This window comes from Macaca mulatta, chromosome 6 (genome assembly GCF_049350105.2).
Source record: "Macaca mulatta isolate MMU2019108-1 chromosome 6, T2T-MMU8v2.0, whole genome shotgun sequence".
Classification (NCBI taxonomy): domain Eukaryota; kingdom Metazoa; phylum Chordata; class Mammalia; order Primates; family Cercopithecidae; genus Macaca; species Macaca mulatta.
Genome location: NC_133411.1, coordinates 181,685,373 through 181,709,089, shown reverse-complemented (window position 1 = coordinate 181,709,089; position 23,717 = coordinate 181,685,373). Strand labels below are relative to the sequence as shown.

The 23,717-nt window shown below is 46.2% G+C and overlaps 1 protein-coding gene across 35 annotated transcripts in view; it reads right to left on the bottom strand.

Moving 5' to 3' along the window:
- RPL26L1 (ribosomal protein L26 like 1) overlaps positions 1 to 23,717 on the bottom strand; it is a 493,737-nt gene that overhangs the window by 144,081 nt on the left and 325,939 nt on the right. For 2 of the 35 annotated variants that reach the window (XM_078004005.1, XM_078003984.1), the window contains exon 1: positions 1,761 to 1,764. The exons of 29 other annotated variants lie outside the window; for them this stretch is intronic. The gene's annotated coding sequence lies outside the window, so the exon portion shown is untranslated. Of the gene's footprint in view, positions 1 to 1,760; positions 1,765 to 6,245; positions 6,250 to 17,223; positions 17,229 to 21,484; positions 21,489 to 23,717 lie in introns of those variants that run through there. 4 more of the 35 variants (XM_078003995.1, XM_078003960.1, XM_078003999.1 and 1 more) reach the window with 4 other exon arrangements.

Sequence of the window (23,717 nt, the reverse complement as noted above, 5' to 3'; positions counted from 1 at the left end):
GATTGGAAGGAAGGAGAAGAATGAAGTTTTGGTATGTATTTGCCCAGCTTCTGCCCTGAGTGGTCATCCAGGTTGATTGTGTCCCTCAGTGAACATCATAATTTCTATTAGGCGGTACTCTTCACCTACGTCCACTCTTCTTAGTTCCAGTAACCACTTCCTCTCCTTGCCCTTTCAGGCCTTGGGATAGTAATAGCACTCCACTGTTACTTACTCCAGGGTACTAGCCCTAGAGTATCTCTTGTAGTTTCCCTATACTCTTTTCATTCTGTTAAAAGCATCTGACCAGGTGCATAAATTTGGAAGCATAAATCTAAATTACAGGCTCATGCCTGTAATCCCAGTACTTTAGGAGGCCAAGGTGGGTGGATTACCTGAGGTCAGGAGTTTGAGACCAGCCTGGCCGACATGGTAAAACTTTGTCTCTACTAAAAATACAAAAATTAGCTGGGCCTGGTGGCACATGCCTGTAATCCCAGCTACTTGGGGGGCTGAGGCACGAGAATGGCTTGAACCTGGGAGGTGGAGGTTGCAGTGAGCCAAGATCATGCAACTTCACTCCAACCTGGGTGACTGAGTGAGAGCCTGTCTCAAAAAAAGATGAAAATAAAAATAAAGGCATCCCTTAGTTAAACTCCCCTCCAGCCACCTAGATTATGCCATCATGTTCAGGACAGAACATGACTGACACAGTTACTTTGTATGGTTTCCAGTCTCCTTACAGAATTTTCAGGCATGACTTTTAACCTCCTTAAACATACGAGGCATAATTATATTATAATCAGTGTCTGATGATTTCCAAGTCTGGAGTCCCTGAGGTCCATTTCTGCTTGTTACTATTCATGGTGTCTTTTTCCCCTCATGAAATCTAGTTGTCTTTGATTATGTGCTAAAAAAACAAAAAAAAAAACAAAAAAAAAACAAAAACAAAAAAAAACTGTGTTTGGAAAAATATTTATAAAAATAATTTCAGGCCTGGGATGATTTTTTTTTTTTTATTCCCTTTCTCCAGGCACCTGGGGCAAATCAGCATTCTAGGATCACCTTATTTCAAGTTCAGAGGTTGAAATTTACTAGGTCACCCACACGACCTGAAGCTCAGGGCTAGTTTGCTTTTATTTTACCCCTACTTCTAGGGTACAGCCCCTTCAGGGTCACAGCCCAAGCTAGGGAGGTTTACCAGGGTCATCAAATTGTGACAGACCCTGACTCTGATGTCAGTCTCCTTGGCCTTCAAAATTCAGATCCAGAATCAGCCCTTTTAACCACCTCACGTGACTGCTGTCCTGATCTAAGCCATCATCATATGGCTTAGATCACCTGGGTCAGGCACTGCTATTCATCTGGTTTCCTGTGTTCAGTCTTGTCACCTGCAGCCTGTTCCCAACATCGCAGCCAGAACAGACCTTTTATCCGAAGTCAGACCATGTATCTCCTCTGCTCAGAACATGCCAGAGGCTCCTGTCTCCCTGAGAATAAACGGCAAGTCCTGACGATGGCCTGCAGTCTGCAGAGTCTGCCTCAGTGTGCTTCTGACCTCCTTTCCTGGTCCCCTCCCCTTGCTCACTCGGCTCTAGTTGCAGTGGCTTTTCACACCTTAAGCCAGCAGGGATGCTTCTGCCCCTGGTCTTTACACTGCTTCTCTCCCCCAGTGGCTGCTTGTCCAGCCCCCTCCTCTTCAAATCTTTGCTCAAACATCTTTCCAGGGAGGCTTTCCTGGCCCTTTATTTTAAGTTACATACCTCCCCAATACTCCTGATCCCCCTTCACCCTACTCTTATTTTTTTCATAGCATCCGTCACCTTCTAACATACAATTCCACTCATTTATTTCTCATCTACCTGTTTTGCGTGTTGTCTCTGTTCCCCATTAGAACCTCGGCTTCATGATGATAGGGATTTTTTAGTACATGTTTGGTTCCCAGAATCTAGAATAGTGACTGGCACATACACAGTAGGTAATCGGTAAAGATTTATTGAAGGGATGAATGTAAATCAGAGTGAAGTGATACCTGGGCCAGCAGGAACTTGGCTTGTGTGGCCCCCACGTCCAGCAAGGCCAGGGCCAAAGAAGAGGCCTGTGTTAATGGGAGATTGCTACATACTGGAGCATTGAACAATTAAGTTTATGTGTTGGGGATGGTGGGAATCAGGTTCTTACTTTGGAGATGGAAATTGCAAATACGGAAAAAAGGAAGACTAGAAGAGGCCTTGTTGTTTTGTATTGGAATTGGAGGTATTGGTGTGAACTTGTGGATTTTACTATGTGCATAGACAGGTGATAGATTAGATGGAGAAAAGTGTTTGTGTGAATATGCATATATCTTCTTAGCTCTGTCATCTAGGAAGCACTAGATGGAGAAGCACAGGCTGAGCATCCCCAATCTGAAAGTTTGAAATAAAAAATGCTCCAAAATCTGAAACTTTTCGAGCACTGATGTGATGCCACAAGTGGAAAACTCCGCACCTGACTTCATGAGATGGCTTGTAGTCAAGATGTGGTCAAAACTTTGTTTCTGCCGGGCGCGGTGGCTCACGCCTGTAATCCCAGCACTTTGGGAGGCCGAGGCGGGTGGATCACGGGGTCAGGAGGTCAAGACCATCCTGGTTAACACAGTAAAACCCCGTCTCTATTACAAATACAAAAAAAATTAGCTGGGCGTGGCAGTAGGCACCCGTGGTTCCAGCTACTCGGGAGGCTGAGGCAGAAGAATGGCGTGAACCCGGGAAGCGGAGCTTGCAGTGAGCCCAGATCGCGCCACTGCACTCCAGCCTGGGCAACAGAGCGAGACTCCATTTAAAAACAAAAAACATTGTGTTTCTGGCCAGGCACACTGGCTCATGCCTGTAATTCCAGCATCATGGGAAGCCAACGCAGGTGAATCCTGCCTGGCAAGAGATGAGGATCACTTGAGGCCAAGAGTTTGAGACCAACCTAGCCAGCACAGTAAAACCCCATCTCTACTAAAAATACAAAATTAGCCAGGCGTGGTGGTGCATGCCTGTAATCCCAGCTACTCAGGAGGCTGAGGCTTGAGAATCCCTTGAATCCGGGAGGCAGAGGTTGCAGTGAGCAGAGATCATGCCACTGCACTCCAGTCTGGTTAACAGAGTGAGACACTGTCTCAAAAAACAACAAGCCCGGCATGGTGGCTTATGACTGTAATCCCAGCTACTCGGGAGGCTGAGGCAGGAGAATGGCGTGAACCCGGGAAGCGGAGGTTGCAATGAGCCGAGATCACGCCATTGCACTCCAGCCTGGGCAACAAGAGCAAAACTCCATCTCAAAAATAAATAAATAAATAAACAAATAAAATACGACAACAACAACAAAAACTAAAAACAAACAAAATCCTCAAATTATTTAAAATATTGTGTAAAATTTTATTCAGCCTATGTATATATGATGTGTATAATACATGAATGAATTTAATGTTTGGACTTGGATCCCATCGCCAAAATATCTAATTATGTATGTGCAAATAATATTACAAAATCTGAAAAAGCAATCCCAAATCCAAAACACTTCTGGTCCCAAGCATTTCAGATAAAGGCTACTCAGCCTGGAGCTGATTCTTCGGCTGGGCCGGGGGGACGTGCCAGATGAGTCTGGAGCATCTTTTCAGGTCAGAAGTAAGGACATGCTCAAGGTGTAATGGTCACGTGCATGTGAAAGGACATGAAGCCAGCTTGAAGGAGCTCCCACTGGCCATATACGGGCCAATCTGTGACAATTTCAACATCAAAACCAATAATGATGATCACGGATAAAATAAATAAAATAAGAATCTGGGTTTATACAAATATAAACAAGTGGATCACTACATAGGGGAGAAGGGGGAGCTCTCCCTTGCAGTAGGATGCCAGCTAAATAGACATAGAAGGAATGATGGAATTGGAAAACCACTTGGTACTCATCCCAGTAATTGATTCAGGCAAGACTCATCCGTAGTGCTGATGCTCAGGGCATTTTTCACATTTTCTCCCACATTCACCATGCTGGGCTCTTCCTTTCACTGACAGTGAACATATATAGAAGTGCTTTGGAAGCTACAAAGCGACCTACCAATCCAAGGCCTTTGGAGAGTGATGAGAAGTCTGAAGAGCTAACTCTTCGTGCCTGTACATATAGTCCACCTCGGAGCCGGGAATCACAGTGACTCCTGTTTGGACTACCTGTGTCTGGCAAAGCTCCACGTACACAGTAGGTGCTCATTAGTAACAGGAATACAGACGGTAGATATGTGTTCCCCTCTTGCTCCAGCACCAACCTCTGCATGCCACACACATGCACACCCAGTGGGAGGATACATATGCATATGTGCGTGTGAGTGCACACCTATAAGTGTGTGCACACATGAGCAAATAAGTGTGTGGGTTGTGTTTCCGTTTTATATGACGTGCTCAGATGCTCCCCCATAGTTACGTCAAAACCCACTTTGTCACCAGCCCCTGGGAGACAACTTTCTAACATTTTCAATGCCCATGAGATCTCAGTTCTTTGGACCCTCATTTTCTGAGCCCCACCTTATCCTTCCTTCATGAGTTCTCACTCTGTCATTGAAACCAGATAAATCTGGAAGCATCTAATGCCCTTGGCAAGGTACAGTGCAGTCTTGGCTCTTGCTGGAGACTTGCTTACCTGGCCCTTTTCTGCCTGACACAGTAACCATTCCTGGGACCCCTGCTCTGCGAGACCCTTGCCGCGATGTGCTTTGGACTGAGCTAGACCTGCATTTCAGTGCCATCCTGGCTCCCCTGTTTACCAGCCTGTGTGACTCGGGGCAAGTTACTGATCCACTCTGTGCCTCAGTTTGCCCACTGGGAAACCAGGGTTAGTAGTGCCCATATCATCATGTCACCTGACTTGGTGGAGGAGCTTGGCACAGAGTCAGGCACATAGCATAGACTCCACCAAGGGCAGCTTCCCTCATCCTCCTCCTTTGGGGGATCTCCAGGGAGGGTGTAAGTGAAGGTAGTAGCATTTTGTCCCTAAAGGGGAACAAAGGATGTCCAGGAAGGGGCCATTTGTTTCAAGCAGATAGTGGCCCTCTGGTCTATGTAGGGTGCGGGCATTTCCTCTACACTTTACAGGAGCCGTGAAGTGTGAAGCGTCTCATCTAGCCAGCGCTAACTCTGCCTCAGCAGTCGGTTTGGCAGGCTGCCGTGACGGCTCTGCTGGCTCACCTTCTTCCTCTCCAACCCGGAGCCCACCTGCACCCCTTCTTCCGTCGTCTGACAGTTGGGGCTGGGTGGGGCCTGTCTCACCGTTTCCCCCTCCATTCCCCAGCGGGGTTCAGTGCCTGCCCCACCGCGGCGTGCTCCTCTGCCATTCCCGCTCCTTGGTTGGACCTGGGGAGTCTGGGGCCCAAATGTGAGCGTGTGTCATAGTGCGTGGGTGGCACCGTGTGTGGGCAGTGCTGACGTCCCGGGGCAGGTGGGTCTGTTCTCCTGGCTGGTGACTGTGCTGCGCTTCCTCAGGGAGGGCCGGTGACTGGCTGGTTTACAAGCCCAGCATGACGGAGGAGGAAACAGAAACAATCTTTCTTGTCTGAGAAGAAAAGGAGGCCTGACGATTCCTGGCATGATTCCTGTGTCTCTGAAGCAAGTCACTGCACCTCCCTGAGCCTCAGCCTCTTCCTCGGTAGAGCCGGGATCTGTGAGGATTAGCAGTTGTTCACTCATTCATTCATTAGCAAGTTGATGACACTTCAGTGAGCAGGACAGGAACTCTCTCCTTCCGCATGTAAGTGCTTATCACCCTATAGATAATTACAAATATAAATAAGCCCAATCATCAAATGTTCCAGGTGGCTCCAGCCAGATCCCCATTTTCCAAGGTGCCTCAGTTGGAGAAAAGCAAAATGAAAAACTGGCTCACTGTAACCTTAAGAGCTGCAGGACAAGATAAGGGGTCAAGGGTACAAGAGAGAGCTTTGGGGTCAGAGTTCAGGCTTCTAAGCTTAGCCCAGTCAATTTCCATTCCCCACACTGGCCTCAGTTTCCACCTCTGCAGAATGGAGTTAGTGCCCACTTTGCCAGGTAGCTGGGAGGGACCAAGTGTTGATTCTGTGATCATATTGTAGCACCCCCGCCCTCCCAACTCTGGATCTGACTCTGGCTGGATCTCAAGTCACATCCCCTGTCTGGGTTTCATGGTCTTGTTGGTGAAGTGAGGGGACTGGTCAGGACAGCAGCCGAGGCCTCTCCTTGCTCTGTGGCTTCATCCCATCTTCCTTCACTTTTCCCCCTCCTATACAAAACAGCTACATTTTTAGCAGACCCTGGACTTGGCTTCCCATGTGAATTAAATTCAGTAAATCCTCACCCAAGCCTCAGGGAGTGCTGTAGGAGTTACGTGGGCAAGATACAGACATCAACTGTATCCTCCTCTCCAGAAAAGTAATACCACCATTGTTCATATTTAGAATCATCAAATGATCATTGTTCTTTCTGCTATAAGCCCCCAAATCATATATTCACCAAGAACCCTCATTTGGCCTAAATCAGAGTTATCAAAATAGAATTTCCATTTGTAAAATTTATTTTTTGTTTGCATCAACTAATTAATTAAAAGAATGGTTTATGGCCATACCATACTCTATCTACCCCGTATACTTCCACTGGATACCATACTCTATCTACCCTGAATGCACCCAGTCTCATCCAATCAAAGGAATACTATGTATTTAATTTAAAAAGTAACATAAGGCCAGTTGTGGTGGCTGATGCTTATAATTCCAGCACTTCAGAACGCCGAGGTGGGTGGATCACTTGAGGCTGGGAGTTTAAGACAAGTCTGGCCAACATGGTGAAACCCCATCTCTACTAAAAATACAAAAATTAACCTAGTGCGGTGCCTGTAATCTTAGCTACTCAGGAGGCTGAGGTGGGCTGATCACTTGAGCCCAAGAGATGAAGGTTGCAGTGATCTGAGATCGTGCCACTGCACTCTAGCCTGGGTGATGGAGTGTGTACCACTGCACACTAGCCTGGGTGATGCAGTGTGTGCCGCTGCACTCTAGCCTGGGTGATGCAGTGTGTGCCGCTGCACTCTAGCCTGGGTGATGCAGTGTGTGCCGCTGCACTCTAGCCTGGGTGATGCAGTGTGTGCCGCTGCACTCTAGCCTGGGTGATGCAGTGTGTGCCGCTGCACTCTAGCCTGGGTGATGCAGTGTGTGCCGCTGCACACTAGCCTGGGTGATGCAGTGTGTGCCGCTGCACTCTAGCCTGGGTGATGCAGTGTGTGCCGCTGCACTCTAGCCTGGGTGATGCAGTGTGTGCCGCTGCACTCTAGCCTGGGTGATGCAGTGTGTGCCGCTGCACTCTAGCCTGGGTGATGCAGTGTGTGCCGCTGCACTCTAGCCTGGGTGATGCAGTGTGTGCCGCTGCACTCTAGCCTGGGTGATGCAGTGTGTGCCGCTGCACTCTAGCCTGGGTGATGCAGTGTGTGCCGCTGCACTCTAGCCTGGGTGATGCAGTGTGTGCCGCTGCACTCTAGCCTGGGTGATGCAGTGTGTGCCGCTGCACTCTAGCCTGGGTGATGCAGTGTGTGCCGCTGCACTCTAGCCTGGGTGATGCAGTGTGTGCCGCTGCACTCTAGCCTGGGTGATGCAGTGTGTGCCGCTGCACTCTAGCCTGGGTGATGCGAGTGTGTACCACACTGCACACTAGCCTGGATAATGGAGTGTGACTCTCTCTCTCAAAAAAAGAGACCTAAATAAAACTAAATAAAAAATAAAAAGTAACATTTAAACATTTTTTTTTTCAAACAGGAAAAACGAAGGCAAGTGTGGTGGGTCATTCCTGTAATCCCAGTACTTTAGGAGGCTGAGGTGGGCCAATCACTTGAGGTCAGTAGTTTGAGACCAGCCTGTGACGCTTGGTAAAACCACATCTCTACAAAAATTACAAAAATTAGCTGGGTGTGGTAGCATGCATCTGTAGTCCCAGCTACTCAGGAGACTTGAGGTGGGAGGATTGATTGAGCCCTGGAGGTCGAGGCTGCAGTGAGCCGTGATCGTGCCATTGTACTTCAGCATGGGTGACAGAGGATTTTTGACCTGTCTCAGGAAAAAAAAGAACAAAAAGAAAAAGCATCCCTAAGCAGGAAGTGAAATCCTTCTGGCATCCCCCTCCTCCCCTGGTGCAAAGGCCACCACTGTAGAGCCGGGACCTGTGAGGATTAGCAGTTGTTCACTCATTCATTCATCAGCAAGTTGATGACACTTCAGTGAGCAGGACAGGAACTCTCCTTCCGTATATAGGTGCTTATCACCCATACTGGTTTCCTTTATTAGACTGGGCTCTTTGGTGTGCCAGGGATAATCTTGGCCTTTCTTTGGGAAGGCAATGGAGGCAGAGATTACTGTGTCTTCCCAGCCAGGAGCTCTGAATCCTGAAAGGAACAAGAGTGGTCGATTCCCAGGGAGTTCAGGGTCTACCAGAAGGCCAGAGGGATGGCAGCTACTCAGTATGGCTCAGGATGGCTGCTGAGGACTAGTTCAGTTCCTCTGTGGTCTCCAGGGTATCAAAGCCTTGGGCTTATGGTTCTGCCAAGACAATCTTCAATTCACTTGCAGGAGATCAACTGACCTCTTCAGAGAAGGTCTTCTACGAATATTTATTGAGTGACTATGATGGGCCAGAAATAACTCTTGGCCTTGAACTGAAGTTGGAATGAGGGTAAATTAGGCAGTGGAACTGGAAAGACCCTTACTGTGTAAGTGACAGGAAAGGCGATAACACTGACTGGACACCTACTCTTTCTCTGTCAAGGGCTTTGGTTAGGTTATTTAAAAAATTTTTTTTCTTTTTTTTTTTTTTTGAGGCAGAGTCTCACTCTGTTGCCCAGGCTGGAGTGCACGATCTCGGCTCACTGCAACCTCCGCCTCCCAGGTTCAAGCGATTCTCCTGCCTCAGCCTCCTGAGTAGCTGGGACTACAGGTGCGCACCATCACGCTCAGCTAATTTTTGTATTTTTAGTAGAGACGGGGTTTCACCATGTTGGTCAGGCTGGTCTCTATCTCTTGACCTTGTGATCCCAAGTGCTGGAATTACAGGTGTGAGCCACTGCGCCCAGTCTTTAAAAATTAATTTTTAAGGACACAAGTAAAGTGATGTAGGAATACATTTTCCTTGTACAAATGAAAGCTACAGATGAGGCTAAATCTCCCTTTGATCTCCAGTTCCAATCTTGGCTTCCTTCCACCTCTCCAGCGGCAACACCTATTTTCAATTTGGTGTGACTCCTTCTGACTTTTTTCTCTGCATTTTACATACATGTATGTTTTGCTTCATTAGACTTTTAAGTTTAATGATATTGTGCATATTATCCAGCCACCTAACTTCTGGGTTAACAATATATCTGGGAGATCAGGTGAGTACAAACCTACCCATCCCCTATATGCCAAGGCCTTCCACATGGAACATTCCATTGGCTGCTCCCACACCACCTCCACTTTGCAGATGAGCAGAGGCTCAGTGAATGTTTAAGTGACTCACCACAGCTGGTGAGTAGTGAGGCAGGATTCAGACAAGGATTTTTCTCTCCAGGTTTAGCATGAATCTGTCCTCCACCTAATCTGCCTATAGTTTCTTTCTTTTTTTTTTTTTTTTTTTTGATTCCCTGACATCATCAAGAGGGCCATTTAAATAGAAGACCGGTCATAACGCAAAGAACTCATTGACCACCTCACTTCCCTGTTAAAATACCTCCATGGCTCCCCAGTGCCCAAGAAACAGAGTCTAAGTCCCTCTACCTGGTGAGAAAGGATCTTCTAGACATGGCTCCCGTTACTTTCTCCACTCTCCCCTGGCCAGGCTCTGCCACACGGTCACCTTCCCAGAAAGAAAGAAACTACAGTACTTGTGGTTCCCTTCGTGCCATGCCGTTTTTCTCCTCCGTGTCTTTGCTCATGTAGTCCTCTTTGCCTGGAAGAACTCACCTTCACCCCTCTTTGCCTGGCTTATTGCAGCTCATCCTTTATGACTTCATACAAGGGCCATCTCCTTTTGGTTGCTCTCCCTATTACCACAGGCTGGGTTAGTCCCTTCCCCATGGTCCACAATGTCTTGTACATTCCATTCTAATGGTCATTGTATCTGCCTCCCAACCTTGAGGGGGTAGCTCCTTGAAGGGACAGTCACTGTCTCATTCACCTGTGTCTCTAGGTGCTGAACAAGGTTTGCAGACCTGGTGGGTGCTGCATCCGTGTTTGTGGGGCACACAGATGCCTCAAGAGAGAGAATGGTTGAGTTTGTTATCTTGTGTTGGGAGTAATGAGGGGAAAGAGACTAGGTACATAAGATGGTAGTACTAAGAAGAGAAACCGAAGATGTCCTGAATCAAATTTAGCCAAAAGGCCATCACACTAGGCAGAAGGATGTTACCTGTGTTGGGCCATATATTCTCAAGCCATCTCCCAGCTCTACAATTTCAATTAGCTCCATTATTTCCTTTTTTTATCTCTTTCATCTGCTCTGTAGGCTGTTGAAAGGGGATTTGTGTCAAGATTTTCATTTGAAATCAGTCCGATCAAGGACTGGCTGGGTCCCGTGGCTTTATCTCCTTGGTTACATCCCCTTGTTTCCAAAGGACATCAAAACTCTCTGCCCACTCTTGAAACTGGCAGGGAATTTCTGAGAAAAGGGACCAGGGAATTTGCTTTTCGGAGGAACATTTCCCTCCCCAAGATAACGGTTAAAACTCATTATCTCCTAAGTAGCATTTAGCCTCAAAATTCCAATGTCATCTTTTATTGCTAATAGCATTGGGGGAAGCCCAGAGCTTTCACCCGTCTTCTCTCACTTCCCTTTTCTCTGAACAAATTTGAGGGGAATACTCTCTTTGTTTCTTTTTTTCTTATTGTAATTTAATGCTTTTTTTTTTTTTTGAGACGGAGTCTCACGCTGTTGCCCAGGCTGGAGTGCAGTGGCGCGATCTCGGCTCACTGCAAGCTCCGCCTCCCGGGTTCCCGCCATTCTCCTGCCTCAGCCTCCCGAGTAGGTGGGACTACAGGCGCCCGCCACCGCGCCCGGCTAATTTTTTGTATTTTTAGTAGAGACGGGGTTTCACTGTGGTCTCGATCTCCTGACCTTGTGATCCGCCCGCCTCGGCCTCCCAAAGTGCTGGGATTACAGGCTTGAGCCACCGCGCCCGGCAACTTTTTTTCATTATAAAAGTACAAAAGACTATTTTAAAAACACAAAAAGTATAAACTAAAAAGAAAGTCCCACCACTGAGACACCATTATATTTAGAATTCTTCCAGGCTTTTTTCTATATATAGCATTTAAAAATAATTATGTGTTATCATTCAGATACCAAAAAGTGTATGTAACATGTATGTATAAATTAAAGAATAAATATAGAATGAATACCCGTGTATCCATCACCCAGCTTAAGAAATAATAGACCATCATCAATATCCAAGAAACCCTCTCACGCCCCACTCTGATCATGCGCCTCTTCCTACCCACCCTGAGTAGTCACCATCTTGAATTTGTGCGAATCATTCTTTTTTTTTTTTTTTTTTTTTTTTTTAAGACAAGGTCGGCCGGGCGCGGTGGCTCAAGCCTGTAATCCCAGCACTTTGGGAGGCCGAGACGGGCGGATCACGAGCTCAGGAGATCGAGACCATCCTGGCTAACACGGTGAAACCCCGTCTCTATTAAGAAATACAAAAAACTAGCCGGGTGAGGTGGCGGGCGCCTGTAGTCCCAGCTACTCGGGAGGCTGAGGCCGGAGAATGGCGTAAACCCGGGAGGCGGAGCTTGCAGTGAGCTGAGATCCGGCCACTGCACTCCAGCCTGGGTGACAGAGCGAGACTCCGTCTCAAAAAAAAAAAAAAAAAAAAAAAAAAAGACAAGGTCTTGCTCTGCTGCCTTTGCTGGAGTGCAGTGGCATGATCATGGCCCACTGCAGCCTCGAACTCCTGAGCTCAAGCAATCCTCCTTCCTCAGCCTCCTGAGTAGCTGGGACTACAGGCACGAGCCACCATGCCTGGCTAATTTTTTATTTATTATAGAGACAGAGTTTCACCATGTTTCCCAGGCTGGTCTCACACTCCTGAACTCAAGCAATCCTCCCACCTCGGCCTCCCAAAGTGCTGGGATTACAGATGTGAGCCACCATACCTGGCCCCTTTGCTTTTCTTTATATAGTTTTACTGTAGATAGATAGATAGATAGATTAGATAGATAGATAGATAGATAGATAGATAGATAGATAGATAGATAGAGTCCCAAAATGATGTAATGTTTTTGACCTTTATATATAATTGGATTGCATTCTTTTGCAATTTGCCCTTTTCATGTATTATGTTTGTGCGATTTGCCCATGTTGACGGTGTAGGTTTAGATCATTCATTGTCATTGCTGTACAAGAATACACTGTATGAACACACTGCACTCTACCTCTGCTCCTGCTGATACACACGTGGGTAGTTTCCAGGAATTTTTTTTTTAATCTTTAGAACATTTTATTAAGTTAAATGATTATTAGTATTTTTCTATTGTGGTATACACATGTACATACAGCATATACATGTGTATGTGTTGTATACACGTGTATATATGTCTATACTCTCTCTCTGTATATAAACATTTACCATTTTAGCATTTCTTTTCTTTCTTTCTTTCTTTCTTTCTTTCTTTCTTTTTTTTTTTTTTTTGGAGACGGAGTTTCTCTCTTGTCTCCCAGACTGGAATGCAGAGGTGCAACCTCAGCTCACTGCAACCTCTGCCTCCCGGGTTCAATCAATTCTCCTGCCTCAGCCTTCCGAGTAGCTGGGACTACAGGCGCCTGCCACCACGCCCGGCTAATTTTTGTATTTTTAGTAGAGATGGGATTTCTCCATGTTGGCCAGGCTGGTCTTAAACTACGGACCTCGAGTGATCCGCCTGCCTCAGACTTCCAAAGTGCCAGGATTACAATTGTGAGCGACCAGCCCCAGCCTCATTTTAGCCATTTTTAAGTGTATAGTTCAGTGGTATTAAGTACATTCACACTGTTGTGCAACCATTACCACCATCCGTCTCCAGAATTTTTCATCTTCCCAAACTAAAACTCTGCACCCATTAAGCAATAACTCTCCATTCCTCTCCCTGCAACCTTTGGCAAGCAGCATTCTACTTTCTGTCTCTATGAATTTGACGACTTTAGGAACCTCATATAAGTGGAATGATACAGTATTTATCTTTTTGTGAGTCTAGCTTATTTCACTTAGCATAATGTCTGCAAGGTTCATTCATGTTGTTGCATATGTCAGAATTTCCTTCCCTTTTGAGGCTGAAAGATATTCTGTTGTATGTATATACCATATTTTGTTTATTTATTTATTTATCCATTGATGGACATTTGGGTTGCTTCCACCTTTTTTAGCTATTGTGAAGAATGCTGCTATGAACATCAGCATAAAATATCTGTTTGAGTCCCTGCTTTCAATTCTTCTTCTTTTTTTTTTTTTTTAACAGTCTTGCTCCGTCACTCAGGCTGGAGTGCAGTGACGCAGTCTCGGCTCACTGCAACCTCCACCTCTCAGGTTCAAGCGATTCTCTTGCCTCAGTCTCCCAAGTAGCTGGGATTATAGGTGCATACCACCACACCCGGCTAATTTTTGTATTTTTAGTAGAGATAGGGTTTCACCATGTTCAGGCCAGGCTGGTCTCGAACTACTGGCCTCAAGTGAGCCACCTGCCTCAGTGTCAGGCCTCTGAGCCCAAGCTAAGCCATCATATCCCCTTGTGACCTGCACGTGTACATCCAGATGGCCCGAAGTAACTGAAGATCCACAAAAGAAGTGAAAACAGCCTTAACTGATGACATTCCACCATTGTGATTTGTTTCTCCCCCACCCTTAAGAAGGTTCTTTGTAATCTCCCCCACCCTTAAGAAGGTTCTTTGTAATCTCCTCCACCCTTAAGAAGGTTCTTTGTAATCTTCCACACCCTTAAGAAGGTTCTTTGTAATTCTCCCCACCCTTGAGAATGTACTTTGTGAGATCCACTCCCTGCCTGCAAAACGTTTCTCCTAACTCCACCGCCTATCCCAAAACCTGTAAAAACTAATGATAATCCCACCACCCTTTGCTAACTCTCTTTTTGGACCCAGCCGCCCGCACCCAGGTGATTAAAAAGCTTTATTGCTCACACAAAGCCTGTTTGGTGGTCTCTTCACATGAACACTTGAGACACTCGGCCTCCCAAAGTTCTGGGACTACAGGCGTGAGCCACCACACCAGACCCCTGCTTTCAGTTATTTTGGGTGTATTCTCAGAAGTGGAATTGCTGGATCATATGGTAATTCTATGTTTAACTTGAGGATTCACCGTGTGTTTTCCACAGTCTCTGCACATGCTACATTCCCACCAGTAGTGCACAAGCGTTCTAATTTCCCTGCATGCTCACCAACACCTGTCATTTTCCGGTATTTTTATTAAAAAAAATATATATTTTTTAATCATAGCCATCCTAATGTGTGTAAAATGGTCCCAGAATTTTATTTATTTTTTTGAGACGAAGTCTCACTCTGTCACCCAGGCTGGAGTGCAGTGGCACAATCTTGGCTCACTGCAACTTCACCTCCCAGGTTTAAGTGATTCTCCTGCCTCAGCCTCCCAAGTAGCTGGGATTACAGGCGTGCACCACCATGCCCAGCTAATTTTTGTATTTTTAGTAGAAACGGGATTTCACCATGTTGGCCAGGCTTTTCTCAAACTCCTGACCTCAAGTGATCTGCCCGCCTCAGCCTCCCAAAGTGCTGGGATTACAGGTGTGAGCCACCACGCCCAGCTGTTTCCAGAATTTTTAAATAAACAACAGCTATGACCATTCTTGTATATATACCCTGATGCACACGTACAAGAGTTTTTCTAGTTATGTAATTAGAATTGGAATTGCTGGGTCATAAGATGTGAGTGTTCTATTTCTAAAGTGGCAGCACCAACGCACAGTGTTATCAAGAGTAGTTGGTCATCACAGTTGCTCCACATCCTAACATTTAAGATTGTCAGACTTTCAGTTTTTACCAGTTTGGTGGGTATAGAATGATATTTCATTGTGGTTTTATTTTGTATTTCCATGACTGATAATGAAATTGAGCATCTGGTCATAAGCTCCTTTCTCACATTTGTTTCCTGTTATGTAAAATATCTGTTTAAGTCTTTTGCCTATTTTTCTATGAGATTATCTTAGTTTTATGAATTGGCAGGAATTTATTTTGGATACTAATCATTTATTCATTATATATTAAAATATCTTCTCTAAATTTATGGCTTATCATTTCATGTACTATGATGTATTTTAAATTATTATCTAAAACGATTTTTTTTTTGAGACGGAATTTCGCGCTTGTTGCCCAGGCTGGAGTGCAATGGTGTGATCTCTGTTCACTGCAACCTCCACCTCCCGGGTTCAAGTGATTCTCCTGCCTCAGCCTCCCAAGTAGCTGGGATTACAGGCGTGCACCACCATGCCCAGCTAATTTTTGTATTTTTATAGTAGAAACGGGATTTCACCATGTTGGCCAGGCTTTTCTCAAACTCCTGACCTCAAGTGATCTGCCCGCCTCAGCCTCCCAAAGGCTGGGATTACAGGCGTGAGCTACCGTGCCCAGCCAAAAACAAATTTTTTAAAGAGATAGTCTGGCTGTGTCACCCAGGCTGGAGAGCAGTAATGTAATCATGGCTCATCGCAGCCTCAACTTCTCAGGCTCGAGAGATCCTCCCATCTCAGACTCCTGAGTAACTGGGACTACGGGTGCATGCCACCACACACAGCTAATTTGTATTTTTTGTAGAGACAGGGTCTTGCTATGTTGCCTAGATTGGTCTTGAACTCTTGGCCACAAGCAATCCTCCCACCTAGGCCTCCCAAAGTGCTGGGATTACAGGTATGAGCCACTGTGCTTGACCTATGATGTCTTTTAATGAACAGAAATTATTTTATCAAATGTGCCAGTTTTTTTTTTAATCACAAGCTTACTGTTTCAAGAAAATGTCAGTCTTTTTCTTTGTGGTTGCATTTTCTGTATTTTGCTTAAAAAATCTGTCTCTACCCTGAGATCATAAAAATATTCTACATTTTCTTCTAAGAGTTTTAGGGATTTATTTTCACATTTAGGACTTTGATCCACCTAGAATTGAGTTTTTATGTGTTAAGGGGTATTGTCTTTCCAATTTGGATAGCCAATTGTCCCAGCTTTATTTATGAAATAAATTGTTCTTCGCCCATTAGTCTTCAGGGCATCCTCCACCAGAAATCAGGTATTCTGGATCCATGTATGGATCCATTTTGAGGTCCTTCATCCTGTTCCATCATTTGTTTGTCAATCTCTATGTCATTTTCATACTGTCTTAATTGTGGTTATTTACAGTATATCTCAATATTTGGAGGTCAATTACCTGCCCAGAATTCTGCTTTGGGCAAGTCTTAGTCTTTCTTGATCCTTTGCTCCTTCATATAAATTGAAGTTTCAGCTTGTCAAATTATATTAAAAACAGCTTGGGGCTTTTGGTTGAAATGGCATTAGGATGCTGGGTGCGGTGGCTCACATCTGTAATCCCAGCACTTTGGGAAGCTGAGGCAGGCAGATCATGAGGTCAGGAGTTTGAGACCAGCCTAGCCAATATGGCAAAACCCCGTCTGTACTAAAAATACAAAACTTAGCCAGGCATGGTGGGACACATGTGTAGTCCCAGCTACTTGGGAGACTGAGGCAGAAGAATCTCTTGAACCCGGGAGGTGGAGGTTGCAGTAAGCCGAGATCACACCACTGCACTCCAGCCTGGGTAACAGAGTGAGACTCCCTCTCAAAAAAAAAAAGAAAAGAAAGAAAGAAAGAAAAGAAGAAGACGAAAAAAAAGAAATAGCATTAGGACAATTTGAAGATAATTGCCTTTCTGTCCATGAACATGGTATGCATCTCCATATATTTAGGTTTTCTTTAATGCCACTTAATACAATTTACAATTTTCTTAAAGAGGTCTTGACAACTGTGCAGGGAAAAACTTTGTCAAACCATGTTTTTCTTCTGCTTTCACACCATCACAACAATCATCAACACAGCAGAAGACTTCCGTGACCAAATAAATATGTGGTATTTTCCCCATACACTAAGCAATGGACAATAGCTGGGTGTCCTCCAATTCAATTTCAACACTATCTGCCTGGAGATAGTGTCAGATACCACAGGGTGAGGGGTCAGTTCCCAAGACTGGCCATCCCCCCCCCCAACCCAAGAAGAAGAGACGTGTAGGGTGAGGTATAGGGTAAGGGATGTGGGGTTTCCATGCCCTCCCTGGGTATGCTACCCTCTGGGAACCTCCATATGTTCAGCTACTTGAAAGTTCTCCAAACCTCGTCCTCTTGGGTTTTTATGGACGCTTTGTGATGTCAGTCAGCATTCCTTCCTCCAGGATATTGGGTAGGACACTTTCTGGGGAGGGTCTTACAACCCACAGACAAAAAGATGGGGGAAGACTAGAGTTCTTCCTTGAAGTAAGTGAAATGGGGGCAGGAGAGTTGCTGTTTCCTGAGACCCAACTCACCCAACATCGTAATAAAACAATGTAATTAGGGCTGTGGGATTACGAACCAGGAACTGTGGATGAAAATCAATACGGATCATAACACCATAATGACTTACCTTGGAGACTTTATATTTGTGGTTGCTTTTGTAAATATTATGTTGTATCCATGTATAGGTTTCCTAAAAATATGCTTATAGTCACACTGCCTGTAATGTGCTTTTCTTTTCCTTATGGTGACTAACCTGCGATTACTGGACACCCACATTTCTGGCTCTCATTTTGTTGTAGTCTCACTAGGTGTTTAGTTTTCCCCTAACAAATTGAGGTTTGGGGGCTGGGCTCAATGGCTTATGCCTGTAATCCCAGCACCTTGGGAGTCTGAGTGGGAGGATTGCTTCAGCCCAGGAGTTTGAGATCAGCCTGGGCAACACAGGAAGACCCCATCTCTACCGAAAAATCAAAACTTGGCTGGGTGTGGTGGCACACACCTGTGGTCCCGGCTATTCAGGAGGCTGAGGCAGGAGGATTGCTTGAGCTTGGGAGGTTGAGGCTGCAGTGAGCCATTATATCACTACTGCACTCCAGCCTGGACAACACAGTGATACCCCATCTCAAAAAAGAAAAGAAAACAAAACCAAACAAAAATCAAATAAAAAAAGAATTTAGGGTTTTGGGCCAGACAACCTTGAATTGCAATCCTTGCTCTTAGACCACATCTTTAACCCCTCTATGCTTGTGTTTCTCATCTTTAACAAGGAAAGAACAGGGATACCTCCCTCGTGAGGTAACTGTGATGGTTAAATGAGATAATAGATCAAACGCCTAGTATCGTGCCTGGCACGCAGCAAGAGCTCAATGAAAGTGAGCAATATATTACCATTTCTCAACAAAAACTTTTCCTTTTCTTCTATTTTGCTATATATTGATTGTTCTAGCTGAAATCAGTGTTCAAAAAATTGGGACAGAAAAATCAGGGTTTCTGTTTTCTTTTGCACCTTCTCTCCCTCTCACACACTATTCCTCCTTCCGCTCATTTGCCAGAGCTAAATACAGGTGGTCAGTGTTGGCCTGAGGGCTTACAGACCCTCCAGTTGCTGGCAGAGTGGAGTGTGAGGACACCTCCTCCCTTGAGGATGCCACCTCCAGGCTGGGCCTTGAATCTGTTTCTTCTTCCCCAGCCACTGCCCGAGTTCAGGTCTCATGGCTGTTCCCTGGTCTCCCTGCCTCCTACCTCTCCCTATCTTGCCACCTGAGCAAACCTTTCCATATCTCAACTATACCACCTAATGGTGCCACCCTCTGATTAGAGCCTTCCATGGCTCCCTAGTGCCCTCAAGATGAAGTCTAAACTCATTAATCTGCTTGTTTAGGCCCTGTATAATCTGGCCTCCACCTGAATCCACCTTTGCAAAAATTATAACGGTGAGAAAATTATGACAGTAAAAGAGATCTGACCTAACCAACTCCGTCTTGCCTTTAATTTCCAAACTGCTCTTGATCATTCCCGGGTATGGCCCAAGTTAACTTTGGGAGAAATTTAGTTTATAGTTTAAATCAAAGGTGTCCAATCTTTTGGCTTCCCTGGGCCACATTGGAAGAAGAAGAATTGTCTTGGGCTACATATAAAATACATTAACACTAATAATAGCCGATGAACTTAAAAAAAAAAAAACCCTCACAATGTTGTAAGAAAGTTTACGAATTTGTATTGAGCAGTATTGAAAGCGGTCCTGGGCCACGTGTGGCCTGAGGGCTGTGGGTTGATCAAGCTTGGTTTAAATGACCTTGGTAGCCCTTCCCAAAAACTAAACCACTTTTGTAAAACTAATGAAAGGCCACCAGTTTAGGAGAATGAGAGGGGCCTGAATTCTGCTAAGGTGTAGACATCATTAAATGATTACCAGCCATTATTCCAGAGGTCACAAGATTTGCAACTTCCCCCCAATTACTCCCGTAAATAACATCACTATTGTAGAAGCTAAGATTGGCCTTTTAAGATGTGTTTTCAGAGTTTTGCATTTCTGACAACTGGATGGCCCTACCTGGACCCCTGACTCTCCACTCACCCAGTCCTGAGGCCTCCACTCGGAAGTGGACTCAGCACACGAGGACCATTTTCCTCACCGCTATGATTGCATCCCCATCCAGTCAGCAGCACCCACACCCCAGCCTCCTAAACTGTCTTTAAAAAACCCTAGCCTCCAGATTTTCTGGGAGGCTGATGTGCGCAATAATAAAACTCCGGTTTCCTGTTCAGCAGGCTCTGCATGTGTAAACTCTGTCTCTGTTCCATTCCCCTGGGCAGCAGGCAAGATGAACCCATTGGGTGGTTACATACCTATCACTTACCAAACACCTATTCTGTGTCTTACACATGTTGGTGGTTCGATATACAAAATTGTTGAGTAGAAATCGATCATTCTCTCTCTCTTGCTCTTTTTTTGTTTGTTTGTTTAAGAGACAGGGTTTTGCTCTGTCATTCAGGCTGGAGTGCAGTGGTGTGATCACATAGCTCACTGTAACATTGGACTCCTGGGCTCAAGCAATCCTGCCGCCCCAGCCTCCCAAGCAGCTGGGACTGTAGATGGGAACTAACATACCCAGCTAATGTGTGTGTGTGTGTGTGTGCGTTTAGAGATGGGATCTTGCTACATTGCCCAGGCTGGTGTGATCACATAGCTCACTGTAACATCGGACTCCTGGGCTCAAGCAATCCTGCCGCCCCAGCCTCCCAAGCAGCTGGGACTGTAGATGGGAACTAACATACCCAGCTAATTTGTGTGTGTGTGGTTTTTTTTTTTAGAGATGGGATCTTGCTACATTGCCCAGGCTGGTGTGATCACATAGCTCACTGTAACATCAAACTCCTGGGGCTCAAGCAATCCTGCCGCCCAAGCCTCCCAAGTAGCTGGGACTATGGGTGGGAACCAACATACCCAGCTAATTTGTGGGGGTTTTTTTGTAGAGATGGGATCTTGCTACGTTGCCCAGGCTGGTCCTGGACTCCTGGGCTCAAGCGATCCTCCCACCTCAGCCTCCCAAAGCATTGGACATTCTTCCATTTTATAGATGAGGACCCTGAGGTTCAGAGAGCTAAAGTAAGTCATCAGAGAACCCACAACTAGAAAGTACAGATGCAAGATTTAAATCCAAGTCTCTTGCTTCCAGGCTGACTTTCTTTGCAGTGGTACTTTGGCTTTCTCACCAGGGGATGAAACCTCAGTTTAAAAAGGAAATAACCCCGGGAAAGGTAACACATTGATTTGAACTCTTTTACACGTCATCTGCAGAGGTGAGTAAGAGGGTCTGAAAGGGGGCAGGGAAAGGGTAAAGGTTAAAAGAGCAGCGGAGGTAAAACAGAAAGTGTGCGGGCTGACACTGTTCACCTAAGGCTGAGATCTGGGCTGGGGGCTGGGCTAAACGTGGGGGCAGGCAGTGGTGACGCAGCCAATGGGAGGGGCAGGGCGGGCCGGTGGTGAGGTCAGGGCTGAGCATGACATAAGCCGGGGATGGAGGAAGTGATTATGACCAGGAAATAAGCCTGCTGAAACCACCCTTGGAGGGCTGGCAGAATATTCCTGGCATCAACTGACATTTAAAAAATAGTAGTAACTACATCTTAAACATCTCTGTGCCATTATTCACAGTGGTTATTATTATTCCTGCTTTACAGAGAAGGAGATTGAGGCTCAAGACAGCCAAGGGGACTTGCTCAGGGCACCCGGCTAAGATGTGACAAAATCCAGAATGCGTTACAGGCCTTCGTGGTTCCTCAGGCCTCCCCTTCACTGTGCTTCACTGTGTAGTCAGCTTGATTCCTCCAAATGTGGCCGCACAATTTGGAGACCACACAAAGATCATCAGGGTTCTGCTGGATAGAAAATACAGAATACAGAAGAGGCGAAAGGAGAAAGATGCTGGTAATCTTATCATCGGGTGGACACAGTATTAACCTCCCCCTGTTCTGCCCTTCCACACCCCATGCTCTGGGCACCCAGGACATAATTCCCTGCTCAAATATCCCCGAATCTATTTCCAGGTCCTACCTAGGCCTCTTTCCACATCTGACCAAACAAGAGTAGACCTTGGGCTGAGGGATGACCAAAGGGCAGCTTTGGGGGTGAGGGTGTGGGCAAGGCAAGTTCAGGCTGGGCTGTCTACACAGCTTCCCAGAGGCTGGATCGGGGCGGGAAGGGAAGGAGTAGGCAGGGCTTGAGGACCTCCTTTTGTTCTGTTTGCCTGTGTCCTAAACTGAGAGTGACAGGCCTGGGTGGGGGTATGATTACTGTCTCTCTAAAACCAACATACCTCCAAGGAAGAAATTGTTCAAAAGTGTGGCAAATGGTAAGCTAAAGCCCCTGAGCCTTCCCCACAAGTAACCCCTGTAAAGAGGTTTTTGTGAGTCTGAGCAGGCTCCCAGGGACGTCCTGAAGGACCACAGCAATCCAGTTTGGCCCTCAGCCCACTGTTTGTTTTGCCCATTTCTCAGTCTCTTAGCTTTGGAACTGTTAGGAAGAGCAAGGAGAAGCAAGCCGGCCAGAGTGCGGTGGAGCTGGGAGGGGCGTTTGACAGACAGCTCAGGGTGGGGCGCCAGGGATGCAGTGGAGAGAGGAGCTTGGGGAAAAGAGAAGGGGCATTTAAGTGGAGTTTTCAGAAGCCCTGATGGGCCTTGTGTGGTGTAACGCACTCCTCCATCTCTAGAGGAAACCAGCAGTAAAATCTATGTGACCGAGACATCGGGTTCTGGCAATATGGTGGACCTGAACATATATACTTATTATATGTATATTTCATAATAAAGAAAATACTTTTTAAAATCCACACGTTTGGCAATGCTATAGGGTTGAATTTGTGGTTTAGAAGGAGATGGAGTCTGGTGGGACTGACCTCAGTTCAGTAGGAGAGCAGCTGAAGGAGCTAGTACCAAGTGGGTATTGAGCCTTCCTCCCTTCCTTCCTTCCTTCCTTCCTTCCTTCCTTCCTTCCTTCCTTCCTTCCTTCCTTCCTTCCTTCCTGCCTGCCTGCCTGCCTGCCTTTCCTTCCCTTCCTTCTTCCCTTCCTTCCTTTCTTCTGTTCCTTTCTCCTCCTCCCTATCTTCCTTCCTTCCTTTCTTCCTTCCTTCCTTCTGTTCCCTTCCCCTTCCTTCCTTTCTTCCTTCCTTCCTTCCTCTCTCCCTCCCTTCCTCCCTCCCTCCCCTCCTTCCTTCTTCCTTTCTCGCTCCCTCTCCCTCCCTTCCTTCCTACCATCTACTGATTATCTGTCTATCATCTATCTATCTATCTATCTATCTATCTATCTATCTATCTATCTATCTATCTATCTATCTATCTTCTATTATTATCTATCACCTACTCACTTTTCATGCACAAAGTGGATTAAGCTGTTCTGCAACCTGATTTTTAAATTCAGTGCTATCTCTTGGACAGCTACATCAGCCCGTGATGATCTATGACATCCCTTCCAAAGTTGGCTGCATGTGGTCTCGCTCTGTCGCCCAGGCTGGAGTGCAGTGGCGCGATCTCGGCTCACTGCAAGCTCCGCCTCCCGGGTTCACGCCATTCTCCTGCCTCAGCCTCCCGAGTAGCTGGGACTACAGGCGCCCACAACCGCGCCCGGCTAATTTTTTGTATTTTTAGTAGAGACGGGGTTTCACCGTGGTCTCGATCTCCTGACCTTGTGATCCGCCCGCCTCGGCCTCCCAAAGTGCTGGGATTACAGGCGTGAGCCACCGCGCCCGGCTGGAAACATATTCTTGAAGGTTGAAGAGATTCTATGTCCACATGTGGCTTCTGGGCTGGACAGGCCTGCAGTCAACCATTCAATCTTTTCAAAAGGCATTTGTCGGATTCATGAAGTAACCTCCCACCCGGTCTCCTTGTCTTCCTGTGAGAGTTTATTCTTGGTAAACACTCAGAGTGATTGTGTCTCTCTCCTGCTCACAACCCTCCAGCGGTCCCCATATCACAGGTGCTTACAGGCCCTGCAGCATCTGCATCATCTTGGGGTCTTCACTCCAGTGTTATGTTCTCATTGACGTCTTCCCTGGCTGTCATGTTGAAAATGGCAACCCCTCTCCACCCAAGCGCCCTCCCCCATGCTCCCCTGCTTTATTTTCCCACCACACTCACCTGACATAGCCTATATCTTACGTGTTTGCTGTCTCCCAGCTCCCCTACCCTCACCCCAGAA